Source organism: Giraffa tippelskirchi, chromosome 5 (assembly GCF_054371585.1).
Source record: "Giraffa tippelskirchi isolate mGirTip1 chromosome 5, T2T-mGirTip1v1.2.pri, whole genome shotgun sequence".
NCBI classification, from domain to species: domain Eukaryota; kingdom Metazoa; phylum Chordata; class Mammalia; order Artiodactyla; family Giraffidae; genus Giraffa; species Giraffa tippelskirchi.
The window spans coordinates 2,319,242-2,336,877 of NC_137279.1; the positions used below are offsets into that span (position 1 = coordinate 2,319,242).

Here is a 17,636-nt window from a genome sequence, read left to right on the forward strand (position 1 = left end):
TTTTAGATAAGCATATTTTTAATTCTCTTGAGAGTATCATATTTCCATCAGTAACATGTGAAGCTTTCAATTCCTCTACATCCTCGCCAGCACTTGTTATTGTCTTTCATTTTGATCATGACCATCCTGGTGGGTGTGAAGTTGTAACTTATTGTGATTTTTATTTTCTTCCCCTCTTTGTTATTGACGTTGAACATCTTTTCATGTGTCGCCTGGTGGAATCTTAGTGTCTGTGATATGAGCAGAGGTTTTAAGTCTTTCTGTGGATTTGTCTTGGCTTGTTGTGCGTCTGCTGACTTCTAGTGTGCCCTTCTCACAGGTCTGTTACTGTGCACCTTTACCCAACACCCCGGTTACCAGGCAACCGTTACCGCGGTCCACTAGTGGTCCTGCTCAGCCATTGGCTGAGGCTGCAGTGGGCCCCTCCCCCAAGCAAGCAACCGTCAACGAGTGACCGTTAGCGGTCCCGCTCCACCATTGGTCAGTGCTGCGGTGGACCCCTCCCCCAAGACCAACTGTGGGTGAGCGACCGTTAGTGTACCGTTCAGCCAACGGTCCGTGGAGCAGTGGTCCTCACGTGGAGAGTGAGGTAAGAGGCGGATCAGGGCTTCTCCCTGGGGCTCCCCCTCACCCAGCCTCCGGCCAGCGGGTGAGCTGGGGGCCGAGGGGACAGGCGGGGTGGGGGGTGGCGGAGGGCTGTGTCCTGATGGCTCCAGAGCGCGGCCGGGCCCAGGCCTTGAGGCGCTGGTGACTCTCTCCCGCATCCCCACCTCTGCGACCTCATGGCAGCAGTCGTCTGCTCGGGACACGGTGGTCTGCAGGACCAGCCCCCCGGTATTCGGGGGGCCTGAGGAGCCTGCGGGCCGGCTGGGTCCCGGGCACCCAGCTCCCTTAGTGATGACGCTGTGCAGGGTCTAGGGACCCGGCCCTGAGGGGGCGGCCAGTGAACTCTGCTTCCTCTCAGCAGGGCTGGACCTCAGAGGGAGACGGCTGTGCCTGGGAACCTGGCTCCTTCTTGTCAGAACAGGGAATAACGTTTGTTTGGTTACAGGAGCATTGTTAACTGACCACGACCTGCCCTCCGAAACAAAACATCTGACACCCAGACGTTTACAACCTCTCCCCACGCCGCTCCCACCCTTTCCTAGAAAAGGGCGTCGCTGAGAGCTTTCCGGGAGTTTGGGAAGTTTTTAAGGCATGAGCCTCCCTTCTCCTTGCAGGGCCCTCTGTACACCTTTCTCTGCAGCAAAGTCTGACGTTTTGGCATTGTTTGGCCTCACTGCGTCAGGCACCTGGTTTTGTGTTTAAGGAACACATACATCCCTTCCCTCTTACACCTCCTGCCTAGCCCCTATCCCACCATCCCACCATCCCACCATCCCACCACCCCACCCCTCTAGGTCACCACAGAGCACCGAGCTGAGCTCCCTGTGCTATACTGCAGGTTTCCACGGTCATCTGTTTATTTTTGGCTGCACTGGGTCTTCCTTGCTTTGTTTCTCTAGTTTTGGCAAGGTGGGGGCCACTCTCTGGTTGTGTGCAGGCTTCTCATTGTTCTGGCTTCTCTTGTTGTGGAGCATGGGCTCTAGGGCACACAGCCTTAGTGGCTGCATGGCACGTGGGATCTTCTGGGACCGGGGATCAAACCCATGCCCCCTGCATTGACAGGTGGATTCTTAACCACTGGACCACTGGGGAAGTCGTTATCCATCTGTTTTACACATGGTAGTGTACATACATCAATCCCAGTTTCCCAATTCATCCCATCCTCCCCCCATGTCCACATGACCATTCTCTACATCTGTTTTTCTATTCCTGTCTTGCAGATGGACTCATCTCTACCATTTTTCTAGATTCCACATATGTGCATTAATATACAAATTTGATTTTCTCTTTCTGACTTACTTCACTCTGTATGACACTCTAGGTCCACCCACATATCTACAAATGAGCCAGTATCATTCTTTGTTATGGCTGAGTAATATTCCATTTTTATTATAGAAGTACCACATCTTTATGCATTCCTCTGTTGACGGACATTTAGGGTGTTTCCATGTTCTGGCTATGCGTATTCTAACTAGTTTACATTTTCAACATTATGTTTCTGAGATTGGTCTATATGGATGTGTGCAATTGTAGTTCATTTATGTTTATTACTGTATTCCATTGTACAAATAAGCTATAATTTAACTAGTCTATGGTTTATGAACATTGGGGTTTTTCATTTTGGGGTTGTGACTACAATGCTCCTATCAACCTTATTGTACATATAGTATGGAGCACAGTGTATATGCCTATGACTGAAATTGCAAGATCAAGGGACATACACATATTCCGTTTACCAGGCAATGTCAAATATTTTCCAGAGTGGTTTCACTAAACTCACCTCCACTAGCAGTGTGTGCAAGTTCCCACTGCCTCCCATGCTGGACAATACTTGGTGTTGCTAGGAATTTAAATGCATGCCACTTTCGTGGGTGTGTTACAGAATCTCATTGTGATTTATTTTGCATTTATCTCATTACTAATGAGCATGAGCATCTAATTAATGTTTGTGTGTCTCTTATGTCAAGAGCCCATTCAAGTATTTTTGCTGCATTTTTGTTAGATTTGTTTTCTAATTTGCAGGTATTTTCAAGTATTCTGTATGCTAATCATTTGTGATTTGTGTTGTAAATATATTTTCCCACTTGTGGCTTTGCTTTCAGCGTCCTTGCATCTTTTTAATGAACATAATTGTTCGTATAAGGGCCAAACTAGTGAACAAAAGAAACTGATTCATTGTTCTCAGAGAGCCTATATTCTAGTAAAGTAAGGCAGATAATAAAAAAATACAATAAGTAAATGATGTAGCATGTCAGCAATATGTTGCTAACAAAGGTCCGTATAGTCAAATCTATGGTTTTTCCAGTAGTCATGTACAGATGGGAGAGTTGGACCATAAGAAGGCTGATTGTCGAAGAATTGATGCTTTCCAACTGTGGTGTTGGAGAAGACTCTTGAGAGTCCCTTGGACTGCAAGCAGATCCAACCAGTCAGTCCTAAATGAAATCAACCCTGAATATTCATTGGAAGGACTAATGCTGAATCTGAAGCTCCAATACTTTGGCCACCTGATGTGAAGAGCCAACTCATTGGAAAAGACCCTGATGCTGGGAAAGATTGAGGGCAAAAGGAGAAGGGGGCGACAGAAGATGAGGTGGTTAGATAGCATCACTGACTCAATGGACATGAACATGAATTTGAGCAAACTCTGGGAGGTAGTGGAGAACAGAGGAGCCTGGCATGCTGCAGTCCATGGGGTTGCAAAGAGTCAGATATGACTTAGCAACTGAACAACAACAATTGTAAACATAGAAAATCCTAAAATTTAGTGAAACGCTGAGGTTCCTCTTTGCTCAGCTTGGACAGACTTCAAGCTTCCACAAGCACTGAGAAAGGGGAGTTTGTTCAGCTGCTTCTTGTCCATCGGTCCCTCAACTCCCTGTCGCTTGGTTGCCTCTGGCTGCACGAGAGTCAGAGAATCAGTTGAAAGAGAGATAATGGGCAGAGAAGAGTATCCTGGTGGATTGATAGCAACAGATTTAACCAGAGTTTGAAGGTGATTCTTCCCTCATGGTGATGATTTCCAGGTGTTTTCAAAGACCCTCAGTGTGGATCCATCCACCTATCCATCCAACCATCCATTCATCCATTCTTCCAACCATCTATTCACCTATACTTCCATCCACCTACCCCTCTATTCTCCAACCATCCATCCATCCATCTATTCACCCATCAGTCTGGAAGTTCAATGATTTGACTGGGGGGTACAGTCCTGATTTTAAAACAAGTAGCCAAAACCAGATAGTAACATTCATTCTTATCCTTGACACCTTTTTGCCCATTTGCCTGTGCTCCTGCAGCTTTACTTGGTTTTGATGCACCAGGCCAGTTTCTCATTTTAGAACAATTAGAATGCATAAATATTTGATAGCAGCTAGGAAAAAAAAGAGTGTTTTCCACTTTGCCTCTAAGTATCAGGATGTTTAACTTTAAAAAACTCTTCATGGATCTTCTTTTTTTATTGAAGTACAGTTGATTCACAATATTGTATCAGTCTCTGGTGTACAACACAGCAACTCAGTTATAGATACATATATATTATATATATATATTCATTTCCATTATAGACTATTATAAGATATTGAATATAGTTCCCTGTGCTATACAGTAGAACCTTATTCTTTACTCATTCTATGTATAAGAGTTTATCTGATAATCCCAACATCCCACCCCTGCCCCCAGCAACCATAAATCTGTTCTCTATGTCTGTAAGTCTGTTTCAGTTTCATAGATATGTTCATTTGTGTCATAGTTTAGATTCCACATTCATGGATGATTTTCTTAAGTGGACATAGCACTGGCAGTCTAATTTATAATAATTACCTGTATTTATGCACTCTAATCAAAAGTCAGGCACACTGGTCCACTGTGAGATCCTAGAATGATGGAGCCAGACCAGAAAGGGATTTTGAGACTCCTAAATCCACCCTCATCCTTTGGCAGGTGAGGAAATTGAGACATCTGGCTTACATCACATGTCAGGTGACTTCGTTACATGGAGGCTGAGCTGCAGGGTGAATCTCATCTGATCCTCAGGAGAGTGTGCATGTATGGTGGGGGACCCACTGCCTCCTTTATTCTATTTGTGTATCTGTGGTGGTTCTCAGTCCTAACGCTTCTCCCAGTAACATGTAATGGGCTTGTGACCATGATGATTAAGCTAGTTTATCACTGGCTGGAGAGCAGGAGAAGGCGGACAGACCATGTCTCCATCGATTGTTTAATGAGTGCCATCCCTCATCATGTGATGTGCTGAACACTGGGACGGTGTTCAGAGGCCAGTGGGAGTGAGAGACCCACCAGAGACTGTGGGAACTGAATCAAGGTGGGACTTGGGGCTAATTTTTTTCCTTTCAACAAGATGTAGGTTATTAGATTGTCAACGTATGTTTTACCCATAAGATTTCTATGTATTGCAGACTGTTAGATATTCTATACAGAATTTCCTATGCAACACACCTGGAATATAGTTTCATTGTCAACTAAGATGATAGAAAGGTGTTTGTCCACGAATCCTTGAGATCTGGAAACAGAACATGAGTTAGGTCTCTTGTCCACTGTTAGGTGATGTCCCCCTGTCTGTGAGGACCATCAGTGGTCAGGAGAGTCCCACTGTGGGGAGCAGTGGCTGGCGGGAGGGAGATGCAGGAGTGATGCCGTGCGAGTCACAGATAGCAGGGGGGAGCGGAGGTTCAGGCAGCAGGGGTCAGGCAGACGAGAGCCTGGCAGCTGGGGGGGGGGACTGAAGAGTCTGAGCCTGTTTTCAGGGCAGAGAAGTCTGTCACTGGGAGTATTTATGAAATGAAGATGTCAAGATATTAGGAGGGGACCTTCGGCAGAGGCTCAAGAAAGGGCACCATGGCCAGGTCTGGCTGAGATAACACAGAAATAGCCAGGTGCTCAGAGAATTCAAAGCTCAGAGGGGAGACCTGGTAAAGCCTGTTTTATGCTGAGCCATCAAACATTTATCCCAGTGTATTTCTTGCCTAAGGACTAGATCAGCCTATAAAGATGTTTTAGGGGCTCCAGGTATGGGGAATAGGAAAGAGGGAATCTGTGGACTCAAGGGGCTTGCCATCGAGGGTCACTTTCATCAACATTATCTTACGAAAGTGGCGTCACACTCTTTGGTGCATCAGTCACCCCGCACGGACTGCTGGGCCCCACCCCCCACCCCTGGAGGCTCGGATGTGTGGGTCTAGGCTGGGCAACTAGATTTAATATAACGAGTTTTCAAGTGATGCTGACCATGTGTGTCTGGGGACCACACTTTGAATACTCCTATCTTGGAGTATCAAAGATGCTTACAGTAAGATAATGGAGGTGGTCAGGACCTTATAATGGTACCTGGCTTTGGTGGATTTCTTCTAGAAAGAAGCAGGAAGCTCAGGAAACCTGTCTGCTTTGAATTCCTTAGAGTACATGTGAAAATGTAAACTCTTCGGCATTATCTTTCAGGCACAACGTTTTCCCCATTAACACAGGTCTCGAATCAATATGTATCAATTTGCTTAAAAATGAGTATTCTTTCAAAATTAAAGCAAGGTCGAATATTTGCTGCCTGTTTCTTTCTAGCACATCACTCCTCTGGAGGTCAAGGCTGTCTGCGTTTTGCTTATTCCTGCATCCTGATCCTGCACCACTCATACCTGCCAGGTAGGCAGGGAGTGTTTGCTAAGTGAGCAAATAACTGAATTTAATGTGCACATAATTTTAACATATTTTATTAACTTTTCTTCTAAGGCTGCCTTAAGATAAGAATGCAGCGTACCTGACATGAGGGAGAAGGTGGGGAACAGCAGCAAGCAGCGCTTCAGGAGCAGGACGCCAGCCTTCCCTTCCCTCTGCCCTCATCATGACTGGAGACGGGATTGTGGCTGCTGGGTCCGCTGGTCCAGCCTCCCTCTGTGCAGGCTGACAAGCTGCCGTCAGGGATTGTCTAAGGCCCGGTGAGTGAGGGAGCCTTGAGTGAGGGGGCTTTGGCCAGCCTGCCCCCTGCCCCGCCCCCCCCCCCCCCCCCGCCGCCACCTGCCCCGGGTGCCCCTGCCTCCAGGAAGCCAGCTCTGCCTCCCCGGACTGCTCCTTCCTGTGCGCTCTCCTGCGGGAATCACCCAGCTGTCCCTGACATGCCTGCAGGTTGACAGCAATCCACTGGCCTGCTTCCACAACTCTAATATAGAAATAACACTTCTGTGTTTTTCTAAAAGAAACTGTAGGGATAAGCTGTGAGGGGTATCTGTGAGGCTTACTGAGCTGCTCTGAATAGTAGAGAATTCAGAGATGCAAAAAATTTATTCTTATTATCCAGTGTCTGCTTCTTTTACCCCCAGGCCCGTATCTCTTGCTTTCCAATTTCTCTTTTAGTCAAACCTGTAATTGTCTAGAACAATTGTTTTTACTTTACTCACTTTTTAAAACTATTTTTTTTTAAACTAGGATCTTTTATTTTAAAAATCATTATTCTGTGTTTGTAACCTATTGTTATGAAATATTTCAAACACATACAAAAAAGAAAAAGTTTAGCCATTTGTTTTTACTGAAGTAGATCTACAATGTTGTGTTAGTTTCAGGCGTACAACAGTGATCCTGTTATACATAAATATCTTTTCTTCTTCAGGTATTTGACATTATAGGTTATTACAAAATACTGAATATAGTTTCCTGTGCTCTACAGTAGGTCCTCATTTCCCATTATGTATGTATTTGTTTGGCTGTACCAGGTCTTAGTTGTGGCACTAGGGTTCTTCCTCACGTCATGTGGGAGTTTTTTGTTGCAGTGCCTGGACTCTCGGTGTCCAGCAGGCTCCAGAACGCATGGACTTCAGTAGTAGACGGCTCTCTAGTTTTGCAGTGCACAGGCTTAGTGGGATCTTAGTTTACTCAGTTCAGTTCAGTTCAGTGGCTCAGTCGTGTCCAACTCTTTCCGACCCCATGGGCTGCAGCATGCCAGGCTTTCCTGTCCATCACCAACTCCCATAGTTTACTCAAACTCATGTCCATCAAGTCGGTGATGCCATCCAACCACCTAGTCCTCTGTCGTCCCCTTCTCCTCCTGCCCTCAATCTTTCCCAGCGTCAGAGTCTTTTCCAATGAGTCAGTTATTTGCATCAGGAGGCCAAAGTATTGGAGCTTCAGCTTCAGCATCAGTCCTTCCAATGAATATTCTGGACTGGTTTCCTTTAAGATTGACTGGTTTGATCTCCTTGCAGTCCAAGGGGCTCTCAAAAGTCTTCTCCAACACCACAGTTCAAAAGCATCAATTCTTCAGTGCTCAGCTTTCTTTATAGTCCAACTCTCACATCCATACATGACTACTGGAAAGACCATAGCTTTGATAAGAGGGACCTTTGTCAGCAAAGTAATATCTCTGCTTTTTAATATGCTGTCTAGGTTGGTCATAACTTTTCTTCTAAGGAGCAAGCATCTTTTAATTTCATAGCTGCAGTCACCATCTGCAGTGATTTTGGAGCCCAAGAAAATAAAGTCTGTCACTGTTTCCATTATTTCCCCATCTATTTGCCATGAAGTGATGGGACTGGATGCCATGATCTTAGTTTTTTGAATGTTGAGTTTTAAGCCAGCTTTTTCACTCTCCTATTTCACCTTCATCAAGAGGCTCTTTAGTTCCTCTTCGCTTTCTGCCATAAGGGTGGTGTCATCTGCATATCTGAAGTTATTGATATTAGTTACCCAACCAGGGATCAAACCTGAGTCCCCTGCATTTCAAAGCCAGTTCTTAATCACTGGACTGCCAGAGAAGTCCCTCCTATCTTTTTTAAAACCAGGAAATCTTTGATTCACACAAGTCCCTGTAAAAAGTCAACATCTATACCAGAAGTGGGGGTGTCCTGGGGACCCCACACTCTGTACAACCCCGGCAAGGTCACTCTTTGTGGCAATTCTGCCCAGAACAGTACATGACAATAAATTAGCTAAAACAGATTCAACACAGTTACTTCCTCAACAATTATATACTAGATGCCTGCAATGACTGCTTCTCCGGGTGCTCATTTCAGACAGCGTCGGGGAGAAGAAATAAAATGGAATCAAATGCTGAGATGCTGTTTGTTCTTCATCTTCTGAAATAGCCTGTGTTTTTCTCCTGTGGATTTTAATCTGACCACAGGCAGAAAGGTGATCATTAGAGTAAGATGGTGTCCTCTTTTTTAAATGCACCATCACAGTGTCCCTGGTAATGACTGGGGTTCACATTCTCACTCTCCACGGAATGCGGGAGAGTACACTGGGTCCTCGCAGCACCGGTTTCTGTAAAACATCCTCCAGGACAAGTGGACTGAGTAAGGAGGACAAGATTTCAGGGGCTGAAGGCCAGACCACTGACCACAAAGGAGCAGAGGTGAACCTCTGGGCTTTGGAGCCCGCATTCTCCAGGTGTACGGTGGGGACAGTCATTGTGCCATTTGCCGAGCCAGGGATGGACCTAGAGACTGTCATACGGAGTGAAGTACGTCAGAAGGAGAAAAACAAGTACCATACATTAATCCACTAGAAAAATGGTACAGTTGATCTTGTTTGCAAAGCAGAAATAGAGACACAGATGTAGAGAACAAACATATGGATACCAGGGGAGAAAAGAGGATGGGCTGAACTGGGAGATTGGGATTGACATGTATACGCTACTGATACTGTGTATAAAATGGATAACTAATGAGTACCTACTGTGTAGCACAGGGAACTCTGTTCAGTGCTCTGTGCTGACCTAAATGGGAAGGAAATCTAAAAAAGAGGGGACATATGTAAACATATGGCTGATTCACTTTGATGTACAGCAGAAACTAACACAACATTGTAAAGCAACTAAACTCCAATTTAAAAAAACCTGAAAAAATTAGAAAGTTCAAAACGAATATGAGGTTCTATGATGTAAGCATTTAAAAAATACTTGGGGTGAGGAACACAGCCATGTTGTGAAGGTATTCTGTGTGGAAGACTGTCTTCAGCTCTCTGGGGAGGGAGTGGGGCCCCAGGTCCTGCATTCAGAGGAGGATGCTCTCAGGAGCACAGGACCAGAAGAGGGCATCTTCTCTGTGCCAGGTGCCGAGGCGAGGGGTCTCTATGAAGCCTTACTAAGTGGTGACAGTGGTTCTCATTACAAAGCAGGAAACTCGGGTGCGGCAGTTCACAGTGACCTGCACCGGGTCAGAACCGGATGTGTACACTGGTCCTGACCCACTCCAACCTGGGCCTGGACCCTCCGCTCCTCTTCCTCCCCTCCCCCTCCACTTCTCTCCTTACCACCTTCCTTCCTTGTCTGCCCCCTCTCCCCCTTCTTCTGCACACACGCACACACACACACACACACTCACACTCAGTCTGCCCATCACACAATGGGCATAGCTTTTATCATTATCAGCCAACTGGATTCGTCTTCCTGCTAATTTATAAGAATCATATTTTAATGTTCTCATGGCTTAATTTGAATAGTTCATGTTTTTAATTTTCAAGTTTTAATATTTTTAAACAAATTGGGTGTTACAGATGATTAACCTTTCAAATAAAACACTCCAGACCATGGGTCATTAGATCTGACATCAAATCTATACTTTAAAAATATGACTGGCTTAGTAAACCAAGCCTATTTCTTTCCATGTTATGTTATATCTCTGGAATATTGAGTTATTCATGCAGTAAAAACCCTGTTGCAGAAAAAACCCTTTCAGTTGTAACTACAACTTGTTCCCGTGACGGCAGTGAGGTTTGCTCTGCTTCTTACTGACAATGTTACTTAGAGCATGAGTTTTCTCTCAACCAGGTGCGATGACCGTGTTTTAACACAGATGTCATCTGTTAAACAGTAAATTCAGCTTTATATTTAGCCCATATGATGTAATAGCCTCAGCTTTCCTAAATTACTTTCTAACTTGGCATGTGGGATAAGGTAATGGTAAAGGTGAGAGTTTTTAGCAAATGCCTCCTATGAATCTCCTAGATTTCCTTGTAGGAACATGATTATGGTGATATAAATTGGGTTGCAAATTATGTATCGTGTGTGGTGGAGAGCTTGTCATGAGCAAGTCTCAAATATGCATGGAAAAGAGTCTTAACTTTTTAAATCATCCTTTGGAACTCATTATGAATAAAAATATATATTTAAACAAGCACAGATTGGAACAGGGCATAGAACGTAATGGATGTCTCTCTCTCTTTTTTTTTTTTTGGATGTCTCTCTTGCACACCTGAGGGCCCCACACCTTTCTTCAAGTCTAGTCCTTGAGGACCAAGGAAAGAGAGATTAGGGGTCTGATTGTGAGCTAGGGGTCTGGGTGGAGTTCTTCCACTTTATCTGCCAAAATTGGTTTGCAGAATGTTTATTGCTAATATTTAATGAGCACATACTATGTAAGTGTATGCTTCCTATGCTTGTGTTTGTGTGAATTGTTTTTCTGAATCTCCTACCCCATGAGGCACTTGGTTTGATTACCCCCATTTTATGGGTAAGAAAACCCAAAGGCTACCAGCTGGTCAAGAGGGGATCTAGAATTAAACCCGATATTTTTTAAAAAAACTTTTTTTTTTGGAGTACAGTGACTTTACAATGTTGTGCTAGTTTCTGCTGTACAGCAAAGTGAATCAGCTATATGTATACATATGTCCCCTCTTTTTTGGATTTCCTTCCCGTTTAGGTCAGCACAGAGCACTGAGTCGCGCCCCCTGAGCTATACAGGAGGTTCTCATTAGTTCCCTGTTAGTAGTGTTCGTATGCCAACCCCGACCCCCATCCATCCCACCCCCGTCCCCCTCTGGTGTCATGCATTTGTGCGCTACCTCTGTGTCTCCATTTCTGCTCTGCAGATAAGATCATCTATATAATTCTTTTTCAGATTTCACATATATTCGTTATTGTTCAGTCCTTCAGTCATGTCCGACTTTTTGCAACCCCATGAACTGTAGCATGCCAGGCTTCCCTGTCCTTCACCAACTCCTGGAGCTTGCTCAAACCCATGTCCAGTGAGTTGGTGATGCCATCCAACCATTTCATCCTCTGTTGTCCCCTTCTCCTCCTGCCTTTGATCGTTCCCAGCATCAGGGTCTTTTCCAATGAGTCAGTTCTTCGCATCAGGTGGCCAAAGGATTGGAGCTTCAGCTTCAGCATCAGTCCTTCCAATGAATATTCAGGGTTGATTTCCTTTAGGATGGACTGGTTTGATCTACTTCCTGTCCAAGGGACTCTCAAGAATCTTCTCCAACACCACAGTTCAAAAGCATATATACACACAACGGACTATTACTCAGCCATAAAAAAGAACAAAACTGAGTCATTTGCAGAGACATGGATAAACCTAGAGACTGTTGTACAGAGTGAAGAAAAGAAAAACAATGTATTAATATATTAAGTATTATTATTAATGTATTAATCATTATTATTAATGTATATTGATATACATTATACATGTATGCACTTAATGCAAAAAATGAAGATCATGGCATACGGTCCCATCACTTCATGGCAAATAGATGGGGAAACAATGGAAACACTGACAGACTTTATTTTCTTGGGCTCCAAAATCACTGCAGACAGTGACTACAGCCTTGAAATTAAAGATGCTTGGATTAAAGATGACTGAGCTGAACTGGATATATATATCCATCTTCTTTATGCATCCCTTCGTTGATGGACATTTAGGCTGCCTCCATGTCCATGTCCAGGCTATTGTGAATATTGGCGTGCATGTGTCTTTTCGAACTATGGTTGAACTCAATATTCTGACTCCCAAGTTTTGGCTGTTAACCATAATGTTCATCTATAACATCAGTGTGGAAAAACTTAATACGAAAAAGAAATTACAGGACAAAATGGTGAAAGGTAAGAAAGGGAAATAGATAGTTACTTCTGCTTCTCATTCTTTCCCAGCTCAGTGTCGGCTCATCTCCTTCTTCATTCTTGGGCGTTCTCCTTGAGGGTTTCCACCCCAGGGACTATTATGTAAACACCTCCTCCAAATTAGAACGGTGCTGGGGACGAGGTTCTGCTCAGGCTCCACCGTGAAGGTTTCTATGGAGTAAGTCCTCTCTTTTTTGGAAGGAACCATGATTTGCCCTAAAATAATGCCTGTGGTGCTGCTGGCGGGTGAACTTGGTTGGCCCTTTGTGGAGAGAAGCAGGAGGTGAGCGCCAACCAGCGTGAGAGGAGTCAGAGGCTTGGTCCCTGGGCAAGTGTTTTCTGATAGGTCTCCGGGGTGGAGAAGGGGGCAGGTTTGGGATGTGCCGAAGTGCAGGGAAGGAAGTAGGCGGTTCCATTTCTACAGAAGCGGGATCAGCCGCGGGCAGATAATCTTTGCAGCAGGAAATGGCATATTATTTCTGGAGAGCACTTCCTGTCCTGAAAGGAAGGACTTATCCACTTTGGACGTTTCCCCACTTGCGTGAGGCGCTTCCTAAGAGGAAAGCGGTGCTGTGTGTGTCTCCACGTCTGTCTGTTCAGCAGGGTCTCTGACAGCCCTCTGAGGACTCACATGCTGGAGAGAGGGAGGTGAACAGTCTCACCCTCTCCCCGTGTGCCACCCCACACTATCCATTTGTCTCAAAGCTAAGTGACTACTGATTTTTTTTTTTTTTTTGACTGTCATTTGCTGAGATTCTCTAAGTTCTAGACACAGAATTCAGGAGGTCCACGTGTGGGCTGGGGTTCTGAGCCAGGGGACTCTGGCCCCCTTACCTCTTCCACCTGAGAAAGCCTTGAGGAACATTGGTGGAGGGATCCCAGTGGCTGAGGTCCCCAGGTGGCTCAGGCTGGGTGAACTTGCCGGCAGATGCTGCCCGGGCCTGCTCCTCCTGCCTCCTCGATGCTGTGCCCTTGTCCCTTCTGATCAGACACCCCTTTTCCATGTGAGATGCAGCAAAACCCCACTCTTCATCATTTCTAGGCATAGCCTTGCTCCACTGGTCATAACTAGCTGGGAGGTTTCACTGACCACTCATTTTATTGGACACTTGATTTTTAGGGCCAGATTGTGCCCCCCAAAGATTATAAACACCACACACTTCACCAGATTAAAGTTTTGAGACAAATGCTTGATCCAAAGCAAGGAGCTATTACAAAGTCAGGGTGGTAACATCACACATCACATATTGAAATCAACTCTTGGAAATAACCTTGGAATAGTCATAGCATTGTTTTTATATTACCGCTAAAAGGAATATGGAACCTCATGCATTCTTTGTATTTCTTTGTGTTTCATTCACCTCGTTCTTCTTTTTTGTTTTACACAAGCGTTTTCCCTTGTCTTTCATGCAGACAGATGGCCTCCACTCTGAGCAGGGGCTCCATCCTCCACGTTGCTATGCGACAAAACGCATCCTATCTGCCTTCTCTCTCTGTTGTATCCCGTTTCCGTTCAACAACTCAAAATAACTAGCCGAGTGCTTCAACATGCTACTTCCTCCTTTCTACAGAGTTGAATGTCTATCAAGTATCTTCCTGGGCTTCCTATCTCTTCCTGTTACAGCCTTGAAAAAATGTGTTTCCCCAAATTGATTTTCCTCATCACTTCCTATTTACATCAACCCTCTCATTGCTAAGGCAGGCAAAACATACAGCAGCAACCCATGCAGCTGCTGGCCCGTAGGAAAAAAATGGGTCAGCCAATTGTGACATGTTTGAAACCAAGATTTTTTATTGCGGTCAGGTGTCGGGGCTCCTTTTGTCCTCCTTATCGCAGTGTTGTTTCTCAACAGATACTAGAAAATAAAAAAATAAAAATGAAAACCAAACAAATGCACACCAGAGCGCCTCTTTTCTCACTTCTGACCTTAAGAAAGGGGATAATAACCTGGACAAGTCTTAACAAAAGAAGAGGCAAGCCGAGGACATGGAATGTTCTTCTGAATTTTGAAAATAGAAAGTTTTGGAATTTAAAGAGGAAAATTCCTCAAAAAAAAAAAAACAACCAACAAGAAATATTTCTGAAGACTGTAGGTCAGGTTGGGGACTTCTTTCTTGTTTACACACAAGAAAATTAGGCTCCTTATGGATTCTTTCGAAACTCATTTCATGGCCCCTTAATTCACACCATTTTTCTTGTCTCTAGCAGTCACAAATCTCAAATAATTAGGCCAAAGTTGGCCCCACTAAGAAACCAGTGGATGTGCTGGGGAAGATGGTGAGGTGGAGGTGGGAGAAGTTGGGAAAAACATATTCATCATTCCTGGCTCTTTGTACACCCATGGCTGATTTCATGTGAATGTATTGCAAAAACCACTACAATATTGTAAAGTAATTAGCCTCCAATTAAAATAAATAAATTTACCAAAAAAAATTCCAATTTCTGAAGGAGATGCTAATGTCAATTGGAAAAGCATGCATGTATTTGAAAATTCAGAGAACACATGATTTACATTAGTGTTATTTTTCTTGATTTGAAGAATAAAGGTGCTGCAATATTGCATGTTTTGAAACAAAGCACAAAACACACAGAATTGTAATGCTGCACCATTACTGTGTCTTAAATTTATGTGAAATTGCTCAAAATGTTCTCTTTAAAGGTGAGCGCGTTGATCTTTCCAGGACGTTTTGGTTTCTTGGTCAGTTGTCCTCTGTGGGGTCATTGTAGAGCTCTCTGGCTCTGGCTGGGGATGAGGGACACGCTGACTCCCATCTGCAGTGGTTTTCATGCTCAACATTGCTACATCTGTGTCGGCCTTGTGCCTGGAGCAGGCTCTAACGATGATTATCAGAACAGATGATAACCATGGCCGGCCCCACCACCCTCTTTATCTCCATACTCAGAACACTGCGACTTACAGTTGTCATCTTGAGCACAGAGAAGCTGAGTCATGCTGAGGCCTGAGGTTCCTGGTTGGACCCCTTGGATGTCTCTGTGGCCTCTGGCTACTCTCAGGACCTTCTCAGTGTTGCCACAACTCTGCATGTGCCTGGAGTACTCCAGCTATGTCATGTGGGAGCCAGGACCAGGTGAAGCAGGAACTCAGGTGATGGCAGTGTCAGGATAAAAACGTAGATAGAAGATTGGTAATGTGCACATGTTAAGTTCATATATATGTATACATGTGTATATATGTATATATTTTTATGTGTGTAGGTATATGTGTGTAAATATGTATCTATGTGTGTATGTGTATATATGCACGCATATATGTATATCTATGTGCACATATATGTGAGTAGTGTGTATACATGTATGAATGTACTTGTATGCATGTGTGGTGTGTGTGTGTGTATATATATATATATATGAAATAGATGCACAGTCATAGAAAACAAAACTATGGTTTCCAGAGGGGAACACTAGGGAGGGCTAAATTAGAAGTTGGGATTAACAAATACACTATATATAAAACAGGTAAACAACAAAGTCCTACTGTGTAGCACAGGGAACTCTACTCAATATCTTGTAATAACCTATAAGGGAAAAGAACCTGAAAAAGAATACACACACACACACACACACACACACATACACACACATATGTATAACTGAATCTCTTTGCTGTACACCTGAAACTAACATAACATTGTAAATCACCTATACTTCCATTAAAAAATTTAGGTACAGTACCTCTTTTTCATTAGATATTTTAAAAATATTTAAAGGGTTGTAATACTATGAATTTCATCAGCTCTCCAGATTTTTTAAATCTTGTGATTGAGAGAGCCCCCTGTCCTCTGATTCACATCATACTTAGAAAAATAAACAATAGATTCAAGGAAAAAGAAATTGATTTTTGGAACTTCTGAGGGTTGGGAACATCCCGTCCACCTCGTCCTCCCCCGTCGAGTGTTTCATCATGTCATTTTAAACCATGAGTCTCAAAATCCCTTCCCATCTCGACCACAGTGCACATTCCAGGAAAGACAGTGAGTCCGCAGAGCAAGCCCCCAGCTCCGGCTCAGCGCTGCCAGCACCTGAGTGGAGGCTGGGGCAGCAGCTCCTGCTTGGGGTGAAGCAGCCTGGGCGATGGGTACCGCCGCTCAGCAGGCAGTGCTGCCTGGATGGGATGGCTGATCTCCAAAATCCATGCCACTGAAAGAAGGACTCAAATCAGTGTCTTTTGTCCATTTAAATAAGTTTTGTTATTTCTCTTAATGCTGGAGTAAAGAACATTCCTTGTAGAAATTTTAAAAAGCTCAGAGTGAGAAGCACCCCTTGTTGATTGATCACGTCAGTGACATTGTGGTACTTTTTTCCCTTCTTCTTTCTTCCTTTGAGTTGTGATTGTTCTGCATAAGGTTTTCTAGCCTACTTGTGAATTGCTAGCCTACTTACCTTTTCCTACTAATGAATGGTTTTCCATGTAATTAAATATTTCAAATTCTGATTGATAATAGCTGCATTTACCTCTCATGTACAAATAACTTTGGTTATCTGTCCAAAGGGTAAATTCATTCTACTTTTAAAAATACCTACAAATTTTATCATGAAATAATGTAAAAGTGTGAGAAAGGCAGACTTTGTATCTGGTCCTCACCCACCTCTTCCTTCTGATACCTGCTCTTGTCCTGGCATACAACACACACCACACCTAATGACTGTGGTCTGTTCAGGCTCATCTCTCCCAGAACAAACTGATGCTTGAAAATCAAACTTTTCTCCTGAACCCAAATGACACCTTTATTTTAGGACATTGCTTAGAAATTATACTCTTTTCTAGACATTTGCATTTGATGGATATACTGCAAATCTCTCACCAAATTTTAGTTAGTGCATCCTCAGCCTGTGTGTGGCAGGCATCCTATGGAGGAGACAACCTACCCTGTGAGCATTTGTGGCCAGTTCTGTTTAAGGGGCCAAAATTGTTTCCCAGTTAGTTTGTGATTTTGGCATCTGTCTCCCCAGTAATATTGTCAGTTCCTTTAATAGAGGTTCAAGGAGTGGAATTTCTTGTTTCAGCTCAGTGCTTAATACAGTTCTTGTAATGTTGCAAATGATGATGATAAAAAGCAGTTTATTTAATTGGAGTGGTCAGACAGGACACTCAAACTTGAGATCATGAGATGTGTCCAGTCTCAGCAATGAAGGGATGGATGTTCCTTCTAATACTAGACCCAGGGC

General features: G+C 43.9%; 1 protein-coding gene across 14 annotated transcripts in view; it reads left to right on the plus strand.

Moving 5' to 3' along the window:
• The first annotated feature begins 452 nt into the window (after nt 1-452).
• Nucleotides 453-17,636, plus strand: part of LOC145506732 (uncharacterized) — a 145,976-nt gene continuing 128,792 nt past the window's right edge. For 8 of the 14 annotated variants that reach the window (XR_014054229.1, XR_014054234.1, XR_014054238.1 and 5 more), the window contains exons 1-2: nt 474-589; nt 6,349-6,554. The gene's annotated coding sequence lies outside the window, so the exon portion shown is untranslated. Of the gene's footprint in view, nt 650-6,180; nt 6,262-6,348; nt 6,555-13,861; nt 14,342-17,636 lie in introns of those variants that run through there. The other 6 variants (XR_014054226.1, XM_081492015.1, XR_014054239.1 and 3 more) reach the window with 5 other exon arrangements.